Source organism: Anabrus simplex, chromosome 2 (assembly GCF_040414725.1).
Source record: "Anabrus simplex isolate iqAnaSimp1 chromosome 2, ASM4041472v1, whole genome shotgun sequence".
Classification (NCBI taxonomy): domain Eukaryota; kingdom Metazoa; phylum Arthropoda; class Insecta; order Orthoptera; family Tettigoniidae; genus Anabrus; species Anabrus simplex.
The window spans coordinates 742,965,335-742,980,595 of record NC_090266.1 but is presented as its reverse complement, the minus strand read 5'-3'; the positions used below and the strand labels follow the sequence as shown (position 1 = coordinate 742,980,595).

At 36.5% G+C, this 15,261-nt stretch overlaps 1 protein-coding gene across 2 annotated transcripts in view; it reads left to right on the top strand.

The window, feature by feature from the left end:
- LOC136864429 (golgin-84) overlaps positions 1 to 15,261 on the top strand; it is a 148,632-nt gene that overhangs the window by 58,635 nt on the left and 74,736 nt on the right. The gene's annotated exons all lie outside the window — the stretch shown is intronic.

The window sequence follows — 15,261 nt, the reverse complement described above, 5'->3', positions numbered from 1 at the left end:
AATCCTACACTATTGCTTGCAGGTCATTTGTGCATATATCACTACTTTCAGATTATAGAAAGTGTAGTATTTTCAGTGTGGGACAGTAGAGTCAAGATTTCTAAATAGCATACTGTGGGAAAGTAATTTTCAAATAGTGACAGAATTTGGGCACTTTAGTTATGACACACATCATATTGGATGACTGTTCACAATCATCCAAAGGTAGTGGTGGTGCTTCAGATAATGCTGCATATTGAATGGAAATGGGCTTGAATGAGTTAATTGAGATTGAGAGTTTTTAAACAGGTTTCAGTAGGGTAGCTTGGCTCAGAGATTCTTGGGTAGAGGATATGATTGATGATATGCAGTCACTCTTGGCACCAAACTACCTTTAAATTGGCCTCTCATATTCTCTCTGACAGTGAACTCTTACACTTTCCAAAGGAACTTACTGTAGTTCTTGCCCTGCCACCCAACCTGAACCTTTCAGGCTATTGGTGTTTTCTAGTATGCTCACTTCAGTAAACCTCCATTCTCAAATAAGACAGTGAGCTCTCTCTTCTGAAATTCAAACATCCCTCTAATTCTGAATCTCCCACTTTAATCACTCAGTTTCCCCTTCCAGATATATTCAGACTTACCAATATATTACCATTGTGACTCCATTTTATAAAATATGTGCTCTCAACTCGGTAAACCTTCCTATTGAAAGCAGAGCCCCATAATCCCTGAAGATTTACTTGGAAATCAACACCTATCCTGCTGCAAGTATTCCACCACCATTGCTAAGTTTCGTCCATTGGCAGTACAAGTGAGAAGTGCTTAATGTAGCTGTATCTCAGGAGTACACATATGAGCAATTTTCAACATAGGGCCTACATTTACTACAATAGAACAAGACCTAACAATTGTATGTACAGTAAAAAAAAAAAAAATGCACCCTAATGAACATTTTAGAAACAAAACAATCTACGTAGAAATAGATCAGAAGCAAAACCTTAACCTTAATTTACATGAAATTACAGAAGACATTATTATTATTATTATTATTATTATTATTATTATTATTATTATTATTATTATTATTATTATTATTATTATTATTATTTTATGGCCTTCAATGGACCACTCTAGCCAACTTTATACAAAGAATTTTTCTGTTTCCTGTCAGCCCAGTACTTCTTCATTCTCTCTAATCTTATCGTACTTTCTTCATCGGAAATCATCCTTCCTATTGTCTGTTGATTCTGGTTTGCAGTCTGGTTTGCGCTTGTCTGTGAGTTTCCTGATTTTATCGGTTTTGTTTCTTGTAATTTGTAGTTCATCCAAATCTTCCTTGATTTCTGTAATCCACTTAATGTTGCACTTACTGTTCCATAATTTTTCTATTATTCTCCTGATGATCCTGTTCTCTGGTGTCCTGATTAGATATCCAAAAAATGAAATGCGTTTCTTCCTGATTGTGCTCATTACTGGTTCTATTTCCTTATAGACTGTTTCATTAGGAGCTACTCTCCAGTGTCCTCTTTTTGGTATGATATGTTGATGCACGTTTTAATGATTCTTCTCTCTATCTTGAGTATTTTTTCTATTTGTGCAGTGTTAGTTGTTTTGAAGATGGTTTCACTTGCATATGTTATTTCTGGTTGAGTGACTGTTTTGTAGTGTTTTAATTTTGTTGCTATTATTGACAGGCCCTTTTTTTTGTAGGTATTCTTGGTGACATATTGTGCTCTGGTCAATTTATTTATTCTGTTATGCCATGCTGGCTTTTCATTGAGGTTATATGTTACGATTTCTCCCAGATATTTAAGTTTATCTACAATTTTGATTTCTTTGTTTCCTATGGCAATTTTGTTTATGAGTGGTGGGTCAGTAAACATGATTACTGTCTTTTCAAAAGATATTCCAAGATCAATTTTCCGTTCTATTTCCTGTAGTGATATAACTTGTTGTCTAGTTTTCTGAATATTGTTGGACAAGAGCAAGGTCATCGGCAAATGCTAGGCAATTTAAACTTATGTTGTCTTTGGGTCTTCCAATTTGGATGTTCTTTGGGTTAATCTTGTACCATTCCCTCATTATATATTCCAAGGCACAGTTGAACAGCAGTGGTGACAAGCAATCTCCTTGTCTTAAGCCTGTTTTTATGATGAATGGCTCAGAGAATTCCCCTCTGAACTTGACTTTTGATTTAGTGTTGGTTAAGGTGAGTTCTATCAGTTTGATTAATTTTGGATGGAGCCCGAAATTTCTTAAAATTTTCAACATTGAAGGTCTATGGATACAGTTGTAAGCTTTTTTAAAGTCCACGAAGGTTATGGCAAGAGGTTTGTTTTGCTATGGCTAATTTTAAAGTGATGATTTGTTCTGCACAGCTTCTCCAAGGTCTGAAGCCTCCTTGGTATTCACCTAATTCTTCCTCTAGTTGCTCTTTGATCCTCCTGTATAGGATTCTGGAGAAAATCTTGTATGTGCAGTCTAAGAGAGAGATACCTCTGTAATTATCTGGATTGCTTTTATCTCCTTTTTTGTGGAGTGGGTGGATTATGGCTGTGGTTGAATGTTCAGGGAACTTTTCTGTTATCCAGATTTTTGTTAGAGCCATGTGTAAGGATGTTCAAACTGTTTCACCGGCATATTTCCACATTTCTGCGAAAACTTGGTCTTCTCCGCATGCCTTATAATTTTTCAACTCTCCGAGTGCTGTTTCCACCTCTTGGATTGTTGGGGGATTATGAGTTCAGGCAGGGTTTTGATGGGGTTGTCTGTATTAATTGCTAAAAGTTTCTGGGGTTCTTCACAATTCAAAAGTTTAATGAATGCTTTTGCCATGATTTCGGCATTTTCCTTGTCATTATGTGTCGTTTTTCCATCCTCACTTTTCAGCATTAACGTGGGAGGGAAAATTTTTGTACTTGTCTTCCAAACATTTTGTAAAAGTCTCTGGAATTGGTTTTGTGGTAAATTTCTTCTATTGAGTTGATTAGATCTTTCTGTGATTGTCTCTTGGTTTGCCTGATAATTTGTGTGAACTTTTTCCTGATAATTTTGAGGTTGGTTGCACTTCCTTCTGTTCTTTGTGTTTGAAATTTTAACCATGCGTGATGTCTTTCTTCATGAATTTTGTCACATTCTGAGGTCCACCAGGCATGTCTTTTATGTGTGTTCAATGGTGCTAAATTTTCAGCTTGTCTGAGAATTGGAACCAGTTCTTCTAAGTCATCTGTCAGTTTTATGTTTTGTGTGACTTCTCTATATTTATCATTTCTAATTAATTGGTGTGGATCAAAGTTCCTCTTTCGTTTATTGCATTTTGGTTTCTTTTTTAATGGTGTGAACTTAATTTTGATTTTGACTATATAATGATCTGAACCTATATCTACTCCTCTTAATATTTTAACATTGTAGATTTCTCTGTGTAAGGTTTTGTCCATAAATACATGATCCACCTGCCATTCCCCTTTTCTCCAATCAGGATGTTTCCAAGTTTTAAGTTTGTTTGGCCTCCTTTTGAAGTATTGTGGACTTTGAGATCAGTTTGTGTTCTCTGCAGAGCTCAACAAGTCTTTGACCATTCTTATTTGTTTGTTTATGTAGAGCCCATTTCCCAACTATATCTCGGTATTTCTTTTCTCTTCCGAGTTGGGCAATGAAGTCCCCCAACAGGATCTTAATGTTGTTAATATTTATTTGGTTTACAGTTTGGTCAAGGAGATCCCAAAACTTCTTTCCTAGTCTTTGTTAGAAAATTCTTTTCATTAGTAGGGGCATGGACATTTATGATGGTTAAAATTTTGTTGGTTGCTTTTAAACTCAAAGTTGCAATTCTAGGTGAGATGGCTTGAAAATCGATTATCGAATCTATTATTTTCACATTGACTATAAACCCAGTTCCAAATTGGGGACATTGTTTCATAACCCTTAGTCTAGGTTTCCCATTGTAAATTCTGTAGTATTTCTCATCTCCTGGAGTCCTGCTACTAAACTTTTCTGATTATCTAATTCGTCCGTCAAGTTCTTTAGTTTTCCTGTTTTAAGTAGAGAATTAATATTATGAGTTGCAATGTAGTTGATCTGATCTTGTTTGATCCTTTTCTTATGTGCTGGCATAGGAATGGGCGATTGCCAACGCTCCGACTCGACGCCTTCTAGGTGGCTACCCACCAAATCCGATGTAGCTTTCTCCTGCTTTCTTGGACAGGACGGTGGAATTTTTTTTCCTGAAAGACCTTTCCATGGTTGACTTTCGAAGGTAGTTAACCTTGGGTGGAGCAAGCTCCGATTTATAACTACGGTTGTTAACCACAGAGAGACAGCCCCACATGTTCAGGGTTCTGGGTTGGTATTTCCTCCTAACCCAATGAGGTATGGTTTTCCCGCCAGTACTCGGGTGGCTGATTGCAGTGGTTTCCCACTGGGTGATGGGGTCGCCACGTCCCTACGCCAAAAGAAGACATATTATCAGAAGATTTTTTTAATACTTTCATGAAAAAACAAATCTTGAAAAAAGACAATAATGACGACACAAAATTCCCATTAATCATATGTTCCCCCAACACAGTAATATCCCTCCCACTTCCTCCGCACCTCCTACCGTGCCTTCAACAAGTCAGCCGCTCAATGCAGTCAGGCAGTCACTAGCAATACAAGGCGACAACACATTTTAAAGGGACTAGCGAAGAAGCGAATATTTAACATTCTCTAACATCCCCACATTATAACAACACAGATCCTTCACAATAAAATAAATTGGTTCTTTTCTTTTTTAGACTCCCAATTAAAAATAACAATGTGCCACATTGGCAGAATCAAGAGTATAAATCCTTATTGCACTCCAGTTGCAGTCGAGAAGAGTATCCCCAGCTAGGTTAAAACCCCCTTTTATTGTCAACATCAAAAAAACAACTGAACAGTTTATTGAAGACTTTTAACCACAAATCACTAATTTAAGGCAATAAAATACTATTAGAAAATATTAATATCACCATATAGCATTTAACAACAAGAAGAAGAGGACATACTATCTGCGCACTTTTTAGTGATAGATTTACACCGTAGTGCTGAAGTGGTCGACTTCGGTTATCTTCGAGATTCGTATTGGCAACCTTTGAAACACAAATTAAGAATTGCTTATCATCGCTGTGCGACATCTGGCGTACACTTTAAGTACTCGTACTGTTGTTATTTACACAGCAAAGCCAAACTATAGAATTCATGCTAGGAACACGTTTCGCAACGGGAAATGTTATATAGTATTATATATTGTGTGTGTGACACAGTTGTTTGCTTAAAATAATAAAGGTTTATAAAATTCATATCGATCGATCATATTATTGATTCAATTCAGATTTCATTTCCATTCAGTTGGCAGTATTAACGGAACCCTTCTTACTTCTCCAACGAGTACAAAAATCTATCACTAAAAAGTGCGCATACTATAGTGACACATGCGTTTTTAAGAACTTAAAATGTTTACCACTTTATATTTTAAACATGTCTAATGTATTTTTAGATATAATTTATTTTTCAAGCTGAAGCTGTCCTGTAAAGAGGAACGAAACATATACCTGACTAATTAAGTGTTTTTCCGTGGTAAGGCAAAAAAAGAAAAATGTATTGAAAGGTGGGAACTCTCTCAGTTATAATTGAATATCTTCAGTACAGATTTTTGACAATGAAGTTCATAAATTGTTATCATTCATTAGCGATATAAATGTTAGATTTAGAACAATACAACTGCATAATACTAGTGTTAGTTTTTATTTTTATTCTATTACATTATCCTATCTCATCACATCTAAATGCTGATGTTCTTCCAACTGCTATATGGTATTTACTTCATACCAATGTAATTCAATGCATTTGCAGAAACACTACAACTTAACATTCATTTAGACTATATTCTGATTATTTAATAATGATAATAATAATGAGATAATTTTATGACAATAATATTTGTAGTTACAGTCAATGCAGGTCTTCAGTAAACAAATTATGACTCTGAAGTCAAAATTAGGAATTATGTTTTTTAAACTCTGTGGACTTTGTCTGCAAATAATTTATGTATTTATGTTAATTTTTAATTCTAAACTGTGTATTTTTTCATAGTGAATGCTTTACCATAATTTTTTAAGATATAGGTAGAGACTAAGACTCTTCAAGGAAACCAATGATGCCATTTCTGCCTGAGACTTTGACTTGTTGTCAGGGCTCCACAATGTGGTGCAGAAAAGAAAGAAAGAAAGAAAGAAAGAAAGAAAGAAAGGTGTCATACAGGCTGTGATTCACCTTGGTATTTTGGTGTCCAAGGTACATAGGCATTTCCACTTTTCAGAAAATTCAGGTCGAAGATGGGTGCAAAATTATCAATTTTGGTTGAATAGCTGGGAGTGGTAGAAGGAAAATTTCAACACCACAACAGGACACCAGATTAGTGATGGGATTGAAAGGAATTCCTTTTATACCACTGCTATTTTGAAGGCTGTTGTTCATTTTCCTGGCTACAATCAGACTGTGAGATATCATTGAATGGTCACTAGTTTGAGATCTCTACGTGCCATTTTTAGGGAAGTTCATAGGAAGGAGCACATATAAGATTGTTTAGTCTTTGCAATGGGAAATGAAGATCAATATTTTCTGATGAAGTCACCTTTTCTGCTAAAAAAAAAAAAAGGGCCCCCTCTTGTATATCGTCCTTCTGGCACCTGATTCAACCACAGATACCGTGCCATTCGTGCCCGTAGCGGTAGAGTGGCTGTGCCGTGTTGGGGTGGATTTCTTGTCACGGAGTGGGCATAATCCATTGCATTTGCAGGAAACTGCATCACCAAAAATATCAATGATTGGTGGTATGTTACTGGTATATGGTTCTTTATGCCAGGTTGTTATATCCTGCTGGAATTCTTCAGTTTCAGCAGGATAATCATCTAGTCTACACATCTCAATTGATTCAACAGTAGTTTGCTAGGAGACAGGATATCGAACTGATAGGCTGGCCTTGGCGCTCTCCAGACTTAACCCAATTGAGAATATGTGGGCACGAGAAAAGAAGCGTATGTGCGAAAATTGGCCTCATCTCTCTCTAAGGTGTCCTGATGATTTGTATGCCAGGTATGCTGTGGCTGAGAACAGTCATTATTTGTAAATACTAGTAAATTCAATGCCTGCTTGACTTTAAGAGTGATTGAGTTGGAAGGAAGATGGACAAAATATTGAATCATGGCTTCTTTGAATTTTCTAAAGCAGATGCCAGTAAGTTTTCGTGGTTTATGCCACCACCAGTGCAAAGCATAGATGAACTTGGTGGGTGTGGTTGTTAACAAGTCATGAATGTAAAGTTTGAAGAGAACTGGGACCAGCACAGATCCCTGAGATCCCTGAGGCAGTCCATTGATTGTTTGTTTTTTGTTCTTGTTTTTTTACGACTTTAAGAGTCGCCCAGGAATACTACAAATTCTCTTTCACAAAGTAGGTTGAAGGTTAGACTTTTCAATTTCCAATCAAGAAATTGCTTCTACCACTTTTAAGAATCAGTCCATGTCACCATGCAGTACTGTATGCACTTGTCGGGTTGATAAAGACAGTTGTTGATTTTAACTTCTTTTGAAAGCCTGCCTCGATGTGAGTGGTAAGGGCCAAAACTTGATCAGTGCAGCTATGATTTTTTCTGAAACCACCTTGTTCTGGTGTGGTTACAGCTTTGATTAGCACTGCTGTCCTAGCAAGGAGGACTCATTCCAAGAGTTTATAAATGTAGTTAAGAAGTGCTATTGGTAGGTATATTAAAACTTCTTGTACACGTTTCACACTTATACATTTTCTACACTTACACAGGTTTTATTTCAGCGGTCCCGACAAAATCCTATACGTATTCCAGCGAGTTATTTCATTTATGCACCCTTCACTTACACGATTTTTACACTTATATCCTGAGTCCTCAAAGGCAAAATGCTTCGTTTATACGTTTACGATGATTTCCCTCTACAAAATTGCAAGAAATATTCTAAACACAAACTTATGACTTGCACTTTACTTTTCTTGGAAATCATACCTGTACGCGTATGTTTGGTAGCATGAGTGATCTGTTTGGTGTTCTGTGCTTCAGGTGTGACCGATTTGTGATTAGCATCGTGAGATTCGTGAATAGTGAACATGGGTGAAAGAAAGAGAACGAGCTTTACGATTGCTGAAAAATTATGAATTTTGAGTGTAGTGAAGGAAAGTGACAACATGAAACAAGTTGAAAGTGCTAAGAAATTGGGGATTGCTCCGTCTACCTCAAATACTATTGTAGCTAAGGCTGTGGAAAGTGAAGAAAGCGTGCATGTGTTAGGTGTTACACCAAATAAGCGGACACGCATTCAGGGCGGAAAATATGAACGCCTGGAAGATTGTTTATTGCAGTGGTTCACGCAACATAGGGCAGAAGCCATTCCAATTAGCAGACCAGTGCTTTGCGAAAAGGCAAGTGAACTAGCGATTAGACTTGGTGTAGAAGATTTTAGTGCTTCGTTGGGCTGGCTACACAAATTTAAGGTTAGAGACAGTATTGGCAGTAATAATGTGTGTGGGGAAAGCAGAAGTGTGGATGCCGAGAATGTCCTAGATTGGAAGGAAAATCGTTTGAAAGAAATGACATCTTGATTTGCTCCTAAGAACATTTTCACTGCGGATGAGACAGGCCTCTTTTTAAATTTAATTGCTGGACGTACAGTGGCATTCAAAGGGGAAAAAAGTCATGGTGTGAAACAAAGCAAACAACGCATAACGGTTCTGTTATGTGCCAATAGTAACGGAAGTGAAAAACTGCATCCACTGACAATCTGCAAATTTTCAAAGCCGCATTTTTTAAAAACGTTGCTACACTCCCCACAAAATACACCAACAATAAGTAATCCTGGGACACTACGAAAATTTTTGATGATTGGCTTCTAAGAGTGGATACCAAAATGGGAGCAAAAGGTCGTAAGATCTTATTGTTCGTGGATCGATACCCAGCACATTCTCCTGTTACTTCATATCTGAAGATTGCAACTGTGGAATTTTTTCCCACGAATTGCACAAGCGAGCTGCATCCGTTCGATCTCGGAGTGATACACAACTTCAAGTTGCATTGTCGTAAGATGCTGGTGCAGCATGCAGTCAGATGTGTAAACGTCGGAAAGAAGGACGAAATGAAGATCAACATATTACAGGTAAGATTTCTCTCATTTATTTCCTCTTTTTTTTTTGTATGTTTATTAATGTTTATGTGAAATATTTGCTAGGACTTCGCACAGTACCATGGATTAAGGGCTGTTTCACACTAGGTGACAGGAATCGGCTACCAGCCGCCCGTGCTTGTGGAACATTATTTTAAATGGAGCTCTTCCCTCTCGACTCTGTCTCGGCGACCGACCTTGAAGTAGTTCACTCCCGCTACCAGCATCCGAGGCAGATTTTGCAACCCCAACTGGAGCAGCTGGTAAAACTATCGCTGTGCACTGGCGTCTTCACATTCTTCAGTTGCGTTCCATTCAGAACTCTCTTCAGTGTCATTGTGCATTTCATGTTCCTTCACATTATGGATTCCGTTTCAAAAGACTATAAACTGTACTAAATAAATTATATTCATTATGAATGATGTGCGGCTCCTTGGCTAAATAACAAACCTATTGGCCTTCGGTTTGGAGGGCTTCATGTTCGGTTCCCAGTGGGGCCAGAAATTTTAACTGTGTACGGTATGGTTTGTGTTTGTCTCTCTTCTTCATATTCATACAACACATCACACTACCAGCCACTGTAGAAACACGCAATAGTGAACGCTCATAGGGTTGGCGTCAGGAAGGGCATTCAGCCCTAAAACAGGGCCAGATTCACATGGTCAACACAGTTCGCACCCGCGACCCCACCACTGTGGGAAATGCGGTAGAAGAAGTAAAATATTCAGTATGATATATCTAGACAAGTGGACCGAATAAACACGGAAGATTTCATTTTATAAATTATACAACCATCTGGAACTTAAATTGTGATGAATGTAGCAATAGAGTTGAGAAGATACATACCTGATCTCAAGTAATGACCATCTCACTTCAACTGCCTCAAAGTTAAGGCTTATTTTTTTCTTTGCTCAACTTGATATCCATTCCCTTAATATCTTCTTTCACACTTTCAAAGAGTTCATCAAAAGGTTTCTTTGACATCCTGAAGTAACTAATAAACTTGGTCATCACATAAATAATTGAATCATTTATAGAAAAGTCCTTTTTCCAAATGATCTTTCAACATAGGATGTGAATGAAATGTACGACACACTCTTTTCCTTCTTTTTTTTTTTTTTTTTTCAACAATAACAAGAGGCAAGAAGATGATGAAAACGGGCAGTAGGTTGGTTAGGGCAGCTAAAGTAGCGCGGCAGACTATGGTACTGCTCAGCGACAAGGAATTCATATGAGCTACTCTGTGGCCGATTCCGGTCGCCTAGTGTGAAGTGGCCCTTAAAGACGCGATTCACTGAGTTGTTATAATAATCTTGTGTCTTCAAACAATTTGAAAACAGTAAATTAATATATACAATTTTCTTTTCTTCTGATAGGCAGTGCATTACATTGCAGCGTCATGGCACTGTGTTTCAGAGCTTACAGTTCGAAATTGGTTTCCAAAAGGCTGGATTTTTGGAGGTAGTTCTGATGATTGTAATATCATCGATGATAATGGTGATGCTCCTGTTTATGATGGCGAATGAAAGAAATTGGAAGAGGAGTCATCATTCGGCGATTATGTGAATGTTTCTTAATCTATAATCTTCATATCCATATTGATGGACTACACAATTATAAATAGGAAAGGAATTCCACCTAATCAATACTTATTTATTGTAATACTAGCTGATGTACCCGTGCTTTGCTACGGAATTCTACATTGTGTACAGAATTCTGGGTTAGGTAGTGTACACGTTTTGAACAAGATTGTATTAAATTGCATAGCTCTTAATGTTACCCTAGAAACGCGATGGGGAAGTCACCAAACGTCTCTTCTCATATGAAGACTGGGTTAGGAAATTTTTGCCTTAAATGTGCACACTGCTTATTCAAAACAGCGCGTCAGCATAGGAATCGAATAGCTGGAATAGTATGTGTTACGTACCAGCAGTATCAGGAAATGTATGAACCAGAGGAATGGCATGCTAAAGAAGAAAGTTTTCTAACTCCCCAGCTATTTCCTGCCAATATTTAATTATGCAGCAGTAATCCCATCAGTCGGAGTTCAGTGCCAACGTAAGAGACAAAGAACATCACAACAAACAATGTTCAATATAATGTTATTGTTGATCAAATTTAAGAGCTTTTGATATTGTAGACCTTACAGTTAGTAAGGTTCACGAGAAAACGGCTGAAGGTCAATGGTCAATAAAATGTTATTGTTGATCAATTTTAAGAGCTTTCAATATTGGAGACCTTACAGTTAGTTTTCTTCAGATTCTGAAATACCACTCTTATCATAGTCAGTACGGTAAAACTGAATAAAACAAAATGATCGGAAATTGAATTCTCTCTAACTTTTCTTATGTAGTACTTTTCGATTGGACCAATAACATAGGTACTTAAAAATTTAAAATTTGATGTCTTCCCCTAAACTACAATTCCATCCAGGGTGAATAAAATTGTTTATAGCTTAGACTGTACTGTATTTTCTTATTCCCCGACTTTATATACCGATCTTCATTAAATTTTGTTCACCCATTTTCTCATGGCTCGGCGTTGATACAGACTTAGCAACAAAAATACAAATTCACGAATATCTCTGATATCATAGCCGGTACGGTAAAAATGTATAAGACATAAATGATCGGAAATTTAATTCTATATGACTTTAGTTATGTAATATTTATCGATACAACCACTAATAATATAAATATTTGAGAATTAAATTTCAGGCCTTCCCCTAAACTACCATTTCACTCAGCGTGAACAAAATAATTTATAGCCTAGATCGTAGTGGTTCTGCCCCCGACATGACATACCGATTTTCATCAAATTCCCTTTAGCCGTTTTCTCGTGATGCGTGTACATACATACAGACGGAAATTACGGAAAAGTAAAAAAATGTATTTCCTTGTTACTGTGGACATGACCGAAACAGAAATACCATTCTTTTCAAATTCTGAGCAATGTACAGGCAAAACTCTTATTTTATATATATAGATTATACTACAGTACTAAGTTTTACTGTAGTTTTCAGGTCTTTGCGCTGACTTACTAGGTTTGAGTAGGGCAGTCACCTTTGACTGTTTGAGCTGGTTTGTGAGTGTTACATAAATCCTTCCTTCTCAACATTCTTGCAAAGCATCTGCTGTTCACGGCCATGGAACAGGTAGTTTCACAGAGTCTTCGGTTGAATTTGGATTGTATTGTGACATAAAGTAGTGTCATGATTATCTGTAAGTGTATTTTATTTGCTCTTTTCTTTGACTTACAGATTTTAAGTTTGTTTATATTCAATGAAGAGCTGAATTTATACGACCTTAGTTTTATTTATATTTTTATTTATTTGCAATATTATTTTATACAATGATTCTAATTGTGACTAAACAGTAACAAACCTGCAGTTTTAATAGTGAATGGGAGGAGCAATACTGTTTGAGTTCAAAGGCAATGGTGTGTTTTCTGTGCAATGCTAGTGTGTGTATTCCAGAAAATAAGTAATGTAGAACAACATTTTTTACCTAAACATAAGAACTCAGTAGTGAATTCCCAATCAATTCAGATCTAAGGAGACACAGTTATGGATCTTGAATCAAATTGACATTGCAAGAGTCTATTTTTTACAAAGGCTGTTTCAGCAATCAAGTAATACCTACAAACGATACCGTCTTAACAAAATCTACCATGTATTAGCTGTAAGAAAGAAGCCTTTCACTGATGGCTAAGAAGTTAAAAACGCAATATCAATGCTGCTGAATCTCTGTTCAAAGGTTGCAAAGATAAATCTGAACTAATTTCTTCCAACAGAAATATTCAGTGTCCCACCGAACTGTTGATAGATGAATTGAACATATTTCTGATGATTGGGAATCTCAGTTATGTCATGATTTACAGTTGTGTGAATATTTTTCGCTTCAATTTGATGAAAGCAAGGACGTGTCAAATGTTGCAAAGTTGTGTTTATGTGTTTATGTATTTATTAGGATGGAATACCCTTATTTTACAGTGAAGGAAGAGTTTCTTAAACTACATCCCCCATCATGAAAGTACTAGGGAGTGCTTGCACTGACTGGCAAAAACAGTGGGTTTTTTGCACTTTGTGCTAAAGATGATTCATTTTCACAATTTCTTTCCTAATATTGTATTATCCACCAGGAAGCTTTATGCACTGAGGTGCTGAAGTTTTTGAGCATGTTATAAAATTGGGTCACGTGTATTGTAAACTATATCAGATCATCCTCCAGTCGTTATTAGTTGCTCAAGAAGCTTTCGAACATGTCAGATGCTGAACATAGTGGTGTAATTTATTATGCAGAAGTAAGGTGGCTTGGCAGAGGAAAATCTCTAGAAAGATTCAGCAGTCTTCTAAATGAGATCAGAAAATTTCTTAAATCATTTCATGGACAGTGTTACAAGGAACTTGATAGTGTGGTATGGCTGCTAGATTTAGCTTTCTTGGCAGGTATCACTACTAAATTAAATTATTTGAATCTTGAATTGCAAGGGAATGCTCATGACATCTCAGGCATGATAAGTGCAGTATCTGCTTTTCAAAAGAAAAATCAAACTATGGATTGCACATTTAAGCAGGAATTCTCCATCATATTTTCCATGCTTCCAGTTAATTGTGGAAAATATCAACAGGGGGGCATTTGATCTGTTTCCATTCATTCAGCATCATGTAAACTTTGTGACATCATTTAGTAATAAATTTAACCAGGTTTCAAATCAGTCAGTCATCAGTGATCTGCATTGTGGGCTGTTGCTCAGGTGGCAAGTTCCATATCAGTTTTTTACCTAGTCCTTTCTTAAATTATTTCAAAGAACTTGGAAATTTATCGTACATTTCCGTTGATAAATTATTCTATTCGCTGAGCCAGTGGTAGTGTTCATCCAAAAAGATTCACTTCTGTCAAAGTTAGTGAACTTGTGGGCTCAGTATGTGAAATCTTATTCACACCTGCATAATGCATTACGAGGAGCCTGTTCCAGTTACATGCAGGATTTTCCTCAACTTGAAGTGAATATGCAATGCCAGATTTTGCATTAATTTTGTAAGTATGACTTGTTAAAAAATATTCATGTTTCTATATTACTATTAACATCATCATCACAATCATTATTAGGTGGCGCTTGCACCTCCACAGCCAAGAGTCAGCTGAACGCTAATACATGAAAAAGTTGGACAGTCTTGATATATGGTATTCTTAATGGTATTGCATATATTACTATGCTTGCATTGGACCACCATCTATATATATAAAATAACTTGTCCTGACTGACTGACTGACTGACTGACTGACTGATTCATCATCGCCGAGCAAAAACTACTGGACATAAAGAAATAAGATATTGGGGATACATTCATATTAAGATGTAGGTGCTCGCTAAGAGAGGATTTTTGCATATTCCATCGCTAAGGGGGTGAAAAGGGGGGTGAAATTTTAAAATGAATGTATCTATATCTCAAAACGTTTGAAGTTTACAGATGTAAAAGTTGGTATTTAGAATCTTCATTAAAAATAAAGAAACACATATTTTTTTGTTTTCGGAAAATCCCAATAGGAGGGGTGAAAAAGGGGTTGAATGCCTTTAATGAGGATACATATATCTCAGAAACTGAAGATATTACAGAACTGAAAATTTGTATATGGGATCTCCTTTAAAAATAAAGAAACACGTATTTTTTTGTTTTTGGAAAATCCAATTAATGGCAGTTAAACAGGAGTAACAAATTGGAGTGAATTTTTTGAAAGACTATATCTACAGAATACCTGAGAAACGTAAAATGTTACAGATGTAAAAAGTGGTATTTGGAATCTCCTGTAAATGTAGAGAAACATAGGTGAATCGTTTTTGGAAACTCCACTTAAGGGGAACTAAAAGGGGGTGAAATTTTAAAATGAGAATTTCTACAGTACATCTCAAAAAACTTAACATGTTACAGAAGTGAAAATGTTTATTTCTATCTCTGTTAAAAATCGAGAAACGTGTATTTTTAGTTTTCAGAAATACCACTTGGATGGAAGGGGGGGGGGGGGTTTAAAGTGAATGAAAATGGTGTTGAATCCTTTTAATTAGGTTGCTGATA